The sequence below is a fragment of the Lepus europaeus genome, chromosome X (assembly GCF_033115175.1).
Source record: "Lepus europaeus isolate LE1 chromosome X, mLepTim1.pri, whole genome shotgun sequence".
Lineage (NCBI taxonomy): Eukaryota > Metazoa > Chordata > Mammalia > Lagomorpha > Leporidae > Lepus > Lepus europaeus.
The window spans coordinates 78,759,668-78,771,733 of NC_084850.1; the positions used below are offsets into that span (position 1 = coordinate 78,759,668).

General features: G+C 35.2%; 1 pseudogene; it reads right to left on the reverse strand.

The window, feature by feature from the left end:
- LOC133752696 (putative elongation factor 1-alpha-like 3) overlaps positions 1–8,412 on the reverse strand; it is a 31,833-nt pseudogene extending 23,421 nt beyond the window's left edge.
- Positions 8,413–12,066: the final 3,654 nt, after the last annotated feature.

Below are 12,066 nucleotides of genomic sequence, written 5' to 3' on the forward strand. Positions count from 1 at the left end.
TAAGAAGACTATAGAAAAACAGCTGTTATCCATCTTTTCCTCCTACCCACAGGAGTATTAGAGTAGACTTACTTTCTTTCCTTTGCCTGATTAAGATGATTACTCAGAAAGTTAGAGCTAATGATGCAAGCTTAAACCAGGTGCTGCCTCTCTTCAAGTCACTTTACTTCAAGCACGTGAATACAGATTTTGAAAGCTGCACATGCTGTATTTGTGGCAGATGACTTGTCTGAATGGTGCTTTACCCATCTGGTCTCTGGAGTTTTGATCTCGGGTGAAGAAGTGCAGCTATTTAATTTCTCTTGGGAAAAAAAGCCTCTTTGAGAATGTCGACTATTTGGACTTTTAGACTGTGCAAAACTTTTCAAAGATCTAAATGAACACTAAGCTTGTCTTTGGGATAAACTCAAGATGAAGAACAATAACAGTAGAATGGAATAGGAGGAGAGTGTCTTGATCGTTGGGATCAGAACACAGTGAGGCAGATATTACTTGTAGGAACAATTTCTTATATCAGGTTTTGCCACAATGTTGTGGTTTACATCTTTGAAATAGAGAGTTTGCCATGCAGCTATTTTTGATTTTTTAAGATAATTACCATCTTGATATTGTCCACTTTACTCATGATTAGTATCACCAGAAAGCAGATAGGAATGGGGAGAATTGATTAAATTTAAATGTATCAATTTCAGATGTAGTTTCTCAAATCCTTTAGAAATTAATGGCTTTCAACGTTGACTGCATATTATAATCAACTGAGGACCTTTTAAAAATCTTGATTCCTAGGTTGCTTCCTAGTCCAGCAGAATTGAAATTTCAGGGTGGTAGGACTTGGATATAAGTACATTTTAAAGCACTCCAGTTGGCTTAAGTATGCAGCTGAAAATCACTGCTTTAACTCCTTTGAAATAGTAGCAATAAGCTACTATTGCATTTCTTTTTCTAAAAAAGGATTTATTTATTTGAAAGAGTTACACAGAGAGAGGAGAGGCAAAGAGAGAGAGAGAGAGAGAGAGAGAGGTCTTCCATCCGATGGTTCACTCCCCAGTTGGCTGCAACGGCTGGAGCTGTGCTGATCCTAAGCCAGGAGCCAGGAGCTTCTTCCAGGTCTCCCACGTGGGTGCAGCGGCTCAAGGACTTGGGCCATCTTCTACTGCTTTCCCAGGCCATAGCAGAGAGCTGGATTGGAAGTGGAGCAGCCAGGTCTCGAACCAGTGCCCCTATGGGATGCCAGTGCTTCAGGCCAGGGCTTTAACCCACTGCGCCACAGAACCAGCCCCCTACTATTGCATTTCTAACAGCAAGTTGGATTTTGTTGGTATTTTTAACACAACTTTGGACTTCTACCTATATGACTGAGATAGTTCGGCAATTAATTCCAATTGTACTTAATGTAATCATTTGCTCAAATGTTATCTTTTCAGAAAAGCTATCTCTGACTACCTTAAAATAATCATTCTGGATCCCCTTAATCTGTTTTATTTTCATTCATAGCATTCATTATTACTTGTCCTTTTACTAAATACTAATCTCTTTATTGTTCATTTTCTGTCATCCCTTTCTTCCTTCTTAGAATTAAAATCCATGAAGCTTGGGCCTATGTTTTGTTTACCACTATCTCCTAAGGACCTCAGACAATGCCTGATGCATAGTAGGTACTTAATAAAATTTCGTAGAATGAATAACAAATATACATAATCAACTATTCCATTCTATTTGTTTCATTATTGATAACATGTGATATGAATGGAAAACTTCTCTTACATTATATATATGCATATATGAAACTGTATTCACAAGATCACAAGGTTCACTGAATATTGTATTAGAATTAGGTGTAAATAATTTTTCTCTGGGAAAAATATGCAGTTACATGCAAATGTTTTCTTTCTGTTTCAGAGAAGAAACTAAGGCATACATAATTTTTTCATTGCTGGATCAAATAATTATCAAGTGGGAAAGCAATTCTTATATCTGAATCTCTGTGGAATTGTGTTAACTCCTTAGAGAAGAGATTCAAAGGTAACTTTGTGATGGAATACTATAAATTTTAATGTATCAAAATAAGCCGCAAGGAACAGAATTTTTACTTGTACCATAATTCAAAATATATTTATTTACTTTTATTATAGAAATAATTTATATTTGTTTTATACTTAGTAATATTCCAAGAATTTAATATCCACAACAAATGTAGCAATATTACTTCCCATCAGATGGCAAATGAGACATTTTGTATTTCCTGTGCTTGTTGTAAGATTTATCATTTTGTACACTCTTCTTTTATGTGACGTTAAGTCTCCACCCAGTTAGAGGAATGGCTTCTCAAATCTAAGAAGTCCTGTGGTTGTGGCAGAAATGATTCTATGTAACCTCCAAAGTCCAAAGGCAGATTTCTTTATTTTTACGGAAAATACAGATGTTTATAATTAGCAACTGTATTCTCATGCCTTTTTTTAAGTTCCAGCAATATTCAGTCCTTCTTTACCATTCTTTAAATGCCCCAATTCCTTTGCCACCACTAGTTATTTTCCTCCACTGTTCCCTCTACCTAAAATATTATTTTTTTAATTACTTGTGCAAAGCCTGCTATTCTTAACATTGAAATGTTAGCATATGTCCTATGTCCCACTCCCCAGAAAGACTTTCCCTCATTATCGTTTTTGAAACTGATCTCCTATACATTCATGTTTTGTTGTTGTTTGTAGCCTTTGCCTATATTCCTGTGGAACAGTGATCTTTTTACTTTTTACTTGTTGAACACTATATCTAGTTGTGCATTAAGCTTGTGATTATAAGATAAATTGAAATTATGTTATCTCAAAAATTAAAAGAAAGGAAGGAGAGAAAAAGGAGAGAGGGATGGAAGAAAGTATCATTATGTTCTTAGAATTGCTCTTATTAATTGCATGAAATCTGTTCTGTTTATATTAATAATAAAAATTCAAAAAGAAAGTACCCTCCTTTGTTACTCTATCACCATCAGATTTCTTTCTTTCTAGTTACAATCACAATTCATAGTTATCATGAGTATTTCATATCTACTCTACTACAACAGCCTACTGAGATGGTTAATTTGTATTTGCTTGTCCAAGAGCCATTGTCTACATTTTTTATCTTTGTTTACTACATCAGAGCCTAACGTTTATAAATGGGATTACCTGGATTTTCATGCTCGTGAGCTTCAAGTTGGGTTCAGTCAATGTGAGACATTAGCAAGAGGTTGGACAGTGGAAGAGAGAAGTTTTGTATGACCGGCTCTCTCTTCTTATTATTCCATAGTTTTATCAATGGCTACATTCCTCTAAGGGTATAGTTTCCACTACCTGTAATTTTTTTGATGTTCTACTAATGTGCTTTCCACCATTGTCCCTTCAGAGATGAGATGCACCAGAGAATCGGCATGCAAAAAATATGTTCAAATTGAAGAATTTAAGGATGATTTAATAAGACTAGTCACAAAGTATGGGTAAGTACTTTAGTCTATTTTGTCCTGCTAAAGCAGAATACCAAAGATGGTAGAATTTATAACAGACAATATTTAATGTCTCTCTGTTCTTGAGGATGAGAAGTCCAAGATCAAGGGGCCAGTAACTAGTACAGACCTTCTTGGTATGTCATAACATGGATGAAGGCATCAAATCACAAAAGGACAAATAGAGAACAAACTCACGCTTGTATACTGGTACGAATTAAATATCCAACCTCTTAATACTGTTATAATGTCAATTAAATTTAAAAGTGAGTTTTAGAGGGAACATTCAAACCGTAGCAGTGATGTTTAGGAAAAAACTACAAGGGATGGTGCATAACCCTGGAGCTAGTAAGAAAGTGACCAGGAGAGGAACTTGTATGAAGAGAGCTGCCTAAAGTAGCTGTGACCTCAGAGCAATACAGCTACTGCTAAAACTTGTCCTAGCAGGAGTTGGGAGGGAGGTAGTAGAAAGCAGAGCAAATGGATATTCCTATTTTAGGCTTAGCTTATTCCTTGGATTTTTGTTATGTCATTTTTTGATCATCATCCAAACCTAAACATTGAACATATATCAAGGAAGCCCATTTATTGCATTTTATATGGATCAGATTTTTAAGACACAAATCTGGGTGGAGAATGATGGAGAGTGAGTTTCAATTGGCAAATGTAAAATATCCAGCTTTCAAGTTTTTCAAGAAAGTACCTTCATATTTGTTCTTTACACCACTACAGTTTTACCTAAAATGTAAGTCAGATTATATTAATCCTCTTTGCACAGTCTTCTGATACCTCTCCATCAAGCTAAGAGTAAAATTGAAAACTTGTATTATGGCCTACAAAGCCTTGCTAGAAGTGGCCTCTAACTCTCTGACCTCATCTGCTACCACTTTACTCTTTCTCATAATAGTGTAGCCACTATGATCTTTGCGGGCTAACATGCCTGAAATACCCTTACCACGAATACTTGAATGGTTGTCACCTTTATGATATTCAGGTCTCTGCTTCAATTTTACATTCCAAGAGGCTTTCTAAAAGAACTATTGAAACAGTCCATGGTTTCCCCCTGACTTCTTCCATTTCTAACCCTGTATAACTCAAATAACCATCGCCATCATTTATGCATTACAATTGCAGAATATCCTGTGACTCACATATTGCTTTGATCCTCCTTCAGAACCTCACCTCTGCCTATGTGTAAGTCTATTTGTATATGTCATGGACAATTCTTTACATAGGTTACAAGGAACTCTTTTCATCAGCTCACCATGACTGCTTAAAGTCTGAACTAAAGTCAGTTTCCATAGCCAGAAGCTTAACACTCTTGTATCTATCCTCACCCTATGAAGTCGCTAAATCCAAAGACCCACTCTTCTTGCAGTGCTGTGATGAAAAAGCTTTATTAAAGTGTTCTTTGGCTGAACAAACACAAAATGTGAAAAAATTACAAATAATAAGTATTCAATTTCCTAAATACAGTGGGAGCTTGCACAATTAAAGAACTTGAGAAGTCGCATGATCTCCTGTCTACAAACTGGAGGTTCCAGAATGACAATGGTATAATTCAGTCCAAATCCAAAGCTCTGGGAATCCGGGAAACTGATGACACAAATCCAAGTGCATGGACAGGAGAAGATGAAAAGAGAAGTCTCAGCTGAAACAAGTAGGAAAAGAAAGGGGAGTAAATACCACCTTCCTCTGCCTTTTGTTCTATTTATACTCTCAATGGGTGATGCCCACTTATGTTGTTGAGGTCAGTTTATGTACTGCATGGATTCAAATATTAACTTCATCCAGGAAGACCCTCACTGACACACCCAGAAAGAAGTTTAATCTGGGAAGTCCTTGCCCCAACCAAACTGAAGCAAAAAATAATCATCATAATATATAATCAATGGTGTGGTCTTTTAGAATGTTATAAAGAAGATTCTAAATGAAGCTCTTATTGAAAAATACCTTAATTATAAGATTCTTTGGCCCAAACTAGTGAAAAATATAAAAAAAAAACTATTTCATTTGTGGATCCATTTTCATTGCATTCTTCTAGTCATTGCTCTTATTTGACACTATTTTTCCTCTTTCTTATAATTCCCCATTGTCAATTGAACCTTCTTTTCCAATTTTTCCAAAATCTCATATTTTCCCCTGGACTTTATCCTGAAATTTACCATCTTCCAGCTATGACTCTTTCCTCAAGCCACAAGGCTTTTTTTTAAAAAAATAATAAGAATGTAAAAACTTCAATGTAAATTTTAGAAAGCCAATTTTTGACACTTTTCACAGTCCACGTTAAGGAACATCAATGAGAATTTTTTTTTTCCATTCCTAGGAAAAAAGAAATAAATTGACTGGAGAATTTAGAATAGCATTGTAAGTCTAAAATCGCTTCTTCCTTGACATGTAACAAGCATTATACATGTTACTAGTACATTCGGATTCTAATGCCTGGCTCAACAAAGTAAATTGGAAGGACCTGGAAAAAGATTTTGCTATTCCTTAGGTCCACTGAAGAGAATAGTTTACTAAAGAAAATATAAGACATGTTCCAGTTCTTTCTTTTAAAAATTATTTATTTGAGAGGCAGATAGAGACAAACAGATGAGGAGAGATCGCCCATATTCTGGTACACTCCCCCAATGCCCACAATGGTGGGGGCTGGGCTGAGTCTGGCTGAAGCCAGGAGCCTGGAACTCAACCCGTGTCTCTTATATTGGTGGCAGAGACCCAAGCACATAAGCAACCACCTGCTGCCTCCCAGGGGGCACATTAGCAAGAAACTGAAAATGGGAGTGGAGCCAGGACTTGAAACCAGACACTCTAATATATGGCATGTGGGTATCTCAAGTGATGTCTTAACAGCTAGGCCAAATGCCAGTGCTGTGCCAATGCTCTCTGAAGGGTATACTTGTATTTCCACTAAAGATTTACTGGACCTTATCCATATGCAAAAATGACTCATTTAAAGCAACTACATTTACAGTAACTCAAAAGTGCAAAGAATCTAAATGTTCATCCACAGAATGGATAAACAAACTGTGACTTTGTGAAATACATATTTGGGCTTCTTCCCAGTTTCCTGACAAATGGCTTTTGAAACCCTTGGAATCTCAGCAGTGGTAAGAATGTGCTTTGCGTGCTAATGAGATGACTTGTGGCTGTCATCTACTAGATAGCTTTAGCAAAGGACTAGGCAGCAGATAGACCAAGAAATTATTACAGGGTTGGGACATTCAGTTCTACCACTTAACCTCTGAGAAGTGAAAGGCCTGAAGGTTGAGAACACTGCCATGGCAAATGATTTAGTTAAATTGATGAAGCCTCCATGAAAACCTCAAATGATTGAGATCTGAGAGTTTCTGCATTGCTGCACACATGGGAGGGAGTTCCTGGAGGGTAGCTTACCTTGAGATGGCACCGAAATTCTGAGTCCACTACCACACAATTTGCCCTATGCTTTTCTACCATCTGAGACTTTATCCTTCTGTATCCTTTATGACATCTTTTACGACAAACCAGTAAATTTAAGTGCTCCCCTGAGTTCTGTGAACTGCTCTAGTAAATTAATCAAGCTCAAAGAGGGCGGCCATAGGAACGGAACCTAGATTTATTGTTGGTCAGCCAGAATTTTTGAAGGCCTGCACCTGCCAATGTCATTTGAAGTAGGATGGTCTTGGAAACTGAAGCTTCAACCTGTGGAATCTGTTGCTATATCCAGGTAGATAGTGTCTGAATTGAATTGAATTAGAGGAAACCAGATGATATCCACTGAAGAACTTTCCAGAAAATTGCATGGTATGGGCAAAATCTACTCATCTGGGTCTCTGAAGTTTTGAATGTTGTATAAACATAATAGGAGAAACAGTTTTATTTTTTCCAATCTCTTTATATAAATCATGATATAGTAATATAAATAAATATCACTTGGGTGTAAAATGGGATGGACTAATGATTCAAGCAATAAAGTTGAGAAATCTCAAAAACGTTACTGAGCAAAAGAAGCCATACACAAAAGAGTATCTGTTATGTAACTTTATATGTTCACATTTCATGAAAAGGCAAAGCTAATAGGTGACAATAGAAATCAGAAAATTGTAAGTTGAAACAGCCCAGGATAAGGAATAAAGAAAATATCTGGGGTACAAAATATTTTATAGCTAGATTGAGGTGTTATTTACAGGAATGTGCAAATTTATTAAAAACTGTAAAATATTGTATCATCTGTGCATTTCATTGTAAGTCAATTTTACTTCAAATTTTAGACTGAGTGAAAATTAGTCTAGTCAGGTATGCAGAGAAAGACATATCCATTGGACATTTTAGTGAATGCTTTTTCAATTGTTTCACAGGACATTATAGAGTAGGTATAGTGGCAGATGCTTCTGTCATGCTGTCCTCATTGTTTTGTGAACAGTGTTAATGTAAAAATATAGCATTTGTTCCATAAACAAAGGCTAGAATAGGAATTAGCACATTTAGTTGACCTACAGCATTTGGAACTATCTGAACAGGTCTTAGAACAAAAAAAGATTGTATTGAGAAAAGCCCAAAATAAATTAATAGCTTTATAAATTAAAAAAAAAAATAGAATGACCACATGTCCTCCATGTTTCTCTCGAACAAAGGACCCACTAATAAGAATACTGGCGGCCACTATAAGGAAAGTGGATACTTGAAAAATAACTTCCTTTTTTGGTCAAAAATTCACAAAGATAAACATGATAAAGATGAGGGGAAAGGAAGAAGAAGAAATGTAATATCTGGCTTCCAATTTTCCCCTTAAACTTAAACGGATACTTATCATTAACTATTGACAGCCAACTAGATAGTTTACTTATAGTTACAGTTCCTGCACTTTTCACAATAAACCTACCCCTGTGTCCTTCTGTCTTATTTGGAATCAGTGTTGTTAAATGGTACTGCCAGCAAACATCCACAACCATCCCGTGCCTCCCAGCGACTAACTCTTATCCTTGGGTCTTAGACTGAGAAAGGTTTACTTTTTCATTATATCACACAAAAATCAATTTGACTGCTATATGAAAGTCCATTTGAAATTTTCAAAGACTTCATAAATCATCATCATAACATAAATACTTTGGATGCAGTCTTACTGGTATCCTTGTTCTTAAATCAGACAAAATTTGAAGATTTCCAGGAGGAATCAGGTTCCACATGAATCAAATATTATATTATATATAGAGAGACAGAACTGATAAGATCAATTAATTTGTTCCCTTTCAAGTCTTTACCCAATGTGCATCAAATATCCTAAAGAAAAAATAATTATAAGCTATAGTATATGTACTGACAAAAATAAGACTCACTATAACTTGCACTAGCATTTGAGATAGTTCATCTTTCCTATTGAAGAATCCAATTAAAATTTGTTCAGATTATTCAAGATCTAAAGGTTATTAAGAAGATAGTGCCATGAAATTGCTATACCACTTCTCATTTACATAAATCAGGCTTCTTAGAGAAATGGTTTATTCAAGGTATTATCTGGCAAATATACAGAATGTATCTGGAATCTCTTGACATGTAAGAGAGCAATGAAGCTCTCAACGACTATGGAGGTCATGTTAAAAGAACTCAAGTGCAAACTTGAAGAGGCATCCTCAGCCAAAACAATATTTGGATCTCAACAAAGATAAGAATTGAAACACACAGAAACATTATTTTTAAACTTATGATTTCATATTGTGATAAAAATAATTGTATACTATGAAAATGCCTTGACACCGATTCATTATCTGAAAGCTAAATAAAAAAAAGAATTATTAATTTACCCTACCTTTCTCACACAAACTGTACCACTGAGTAATCAAATGTTAGATGAGAAGGAATGTCTCTTTATAAAATTATTCATTTATAAAAGCAAACAAAGTGATAAAATTAGGATATAACCATTTTTCAATTCTCAATGGATCTACATATTGGGTATCAAAAGCTGTTAACATCAAAAAAAGTTGTAAAAAGCCTGCATGTACCTCCTGATGAAAGAACAAACACCAACAGCCTTGCCATAGGGATTGCGCCTGACTCTGATCGTGCCACTGACTCCAGCTGCCAATTTACAGAAAATACAGAGGAATTTGCTAAAGTGCACCATGATTACACAAGTAGAAAAATTCAGACTGTGGAAACATTTACAAGTCAAGCATAGGTTCCCAAATAGATAAATTATAAGAAAAGGATGGAGAGAAGAAATCTGATTAACAGTGACTTAAAATATCATTTGCTGCTGTTGTTGTTATAGCAGAAGATTGAAGCTGTAGCATCTAGGGTTGCACTCTTGATTAATAAAACCAAAAGAAATGTTGCAAAGTGATTACTGTAAAGTCAGGATAATGGTTATTTGTGGAGGAAGGATTGTTGAGATTGAGCCAATGAAGGGATTTCTGATGAAACTCTGGAAATCCTATCTCTTGAATTTGGTAGTGGGTATGAGAGTATTCACTTTGTAATAATCATGGGATTGTGTTATCCTTGGGTAGAAATTGTGACTGGAAGACAGCATAATGAGGAATTATGGGATTCTGACACTCATTCTGTTTCTTGATCTAGGTCCTGCATACATGAATGTTTTACATTTTTTAAACAATCATTATTTTGTTCATTTATATGCACTTTTCTATATGTAAATTATGTTCCATGTAGAGCTTTACAAATCTAATTGGCATTCCAATAAACACTTCAGAGTCTTCCTCCTTCCTTCTCTTTCCGTTAGACACTTAGAATACTAGAAATGTCTTCCCCACATTGTTAACCTCAATATCCAGTCATAAAAAACATTAGATTTTGATCATGATACAAAAAAGTTTATGCAAAAATAATTACAGAACTGTCACAATGTGAGTAGGATTAAGTATAGGCACTAGATTTTCTACTTGTATAGTAACCTATTTTCCTCACAAATGATTCAACCTGCTTTACAGACATTGTTCAACTTCATTAATAAATTTAAATTGGTCACACTTGTCATGTTTAACAACATCTACATCCCTAATGCAGTACTCTACAGGGTTACAGTTTTTGATGTAGACATCAAGCTTGCTATTTGCTTACTGTACATAATCCTGCTTTATATATATGTCATAATCGTTAGAAACTTTATACATTCAAGAACAATACTGCCCTATGGTCTATTTCTCCTTGAAGTGTGCATTCACTAACCAAAAATGGAGACATCTATGGAAAATTGCCAAAAAAAAACCCATAAAAGTTCACCTTTTATGCTTACTATCCAAATAGTGATTTCTGTAATGATAGGATACTTATCAACCTTAGCTAAAGTAATAAATGATATTTCCAAACCTCTAAAGTTTCAACAGACAAGCCTAGTTTCCTTCATTCAAATGCTAATGGACAAATGAATAGCTATGGATTCTCTATTATCCAAGACGGTATCTAGTACACTCAGATAAATACTACTGTCATGTGTAACAATCTCTAAATTGAAGAGCCCGATCACTAAGGAAACTCGTTTTCTTGGCCTAGATTTGTTAATTTGAATCATGGCCTCATAGTGTTCTATATAATTTAACCCTTATTTCACCATTAGTCTTTATGTATGTTGCCTTTGGCCGTATGTTCTCTCCAGAGTATCATATGGTGCTGAGCCACTAATGTCATATCAGATGATTCTTGACAAAAGTAGTACAAAGGTTACACAGTGGCCCAACTATAAACTGTTATTTTTGAGCCAATGATGCCATCTAATGACCACACAAGTGATATAGAACTGGTGTAAGAACACTGTAACCACGGACCCAATTAGTTAGCAGGGATGACCAGATGGGTGAGGGTTTAAGACAGCCACATCCTCAATAAGTAAACTGAACAGAGTGTCTTGTGAATCATAATATTTTCACTTCACTCTCTTGCTTCTATCTTTGTTTTAAGAGCTCAATCAATTCATTGTTTCACCTGGCCTTTCATATTCCAACCTAAAAACTTCCTAGCCCAAGAGATTCTATTTTAGAATTGTCCATTAAGTTTGTGTATGCCATATTCTATATTTAAGAATATCTTACTCTGTTTGATCTTCTGCATAGCACTCATACCACCTACAATATTATTTTAAATTTACTAGTTATTTCTCCCACACTAGAATATATTTGCATGGAGGCAAGCTCTTTAAATATCTTGATTCCCTCTACACCTTAGGTTGTACAGTTTGATGTATTATAAGTGTAAAAATAAATGGAAATATTATGAACCCCAGTAGAAAATATGCTACATGAAACTAGAAATTACATGGTTCAAACTTCCTGGCATGATAGTATGTATGTAATAAATACTGAATTGATTAACTAAGATTAAAATTCTTTGTACATGGATTAATATGGATATTGTGTTTGCTACCTTTTTGTTTTCATTTTGCTTGACTATTTACTAAAAGTAAATAATTTTTTGAGAACACTTTTTACTATTAAGTTTCATAATACAACTCTTTGAAGACAGAGGTCCTGCAGGGGGAGTTAGTGCACAGTGACTCCTGTTGTTAATTTAGCAATTAACACTCTTACGTATGATGTCAGTGTCCACCTGAGGCTATTGACATAAGCTGACTAGGCTACAGAAGCCTTTTG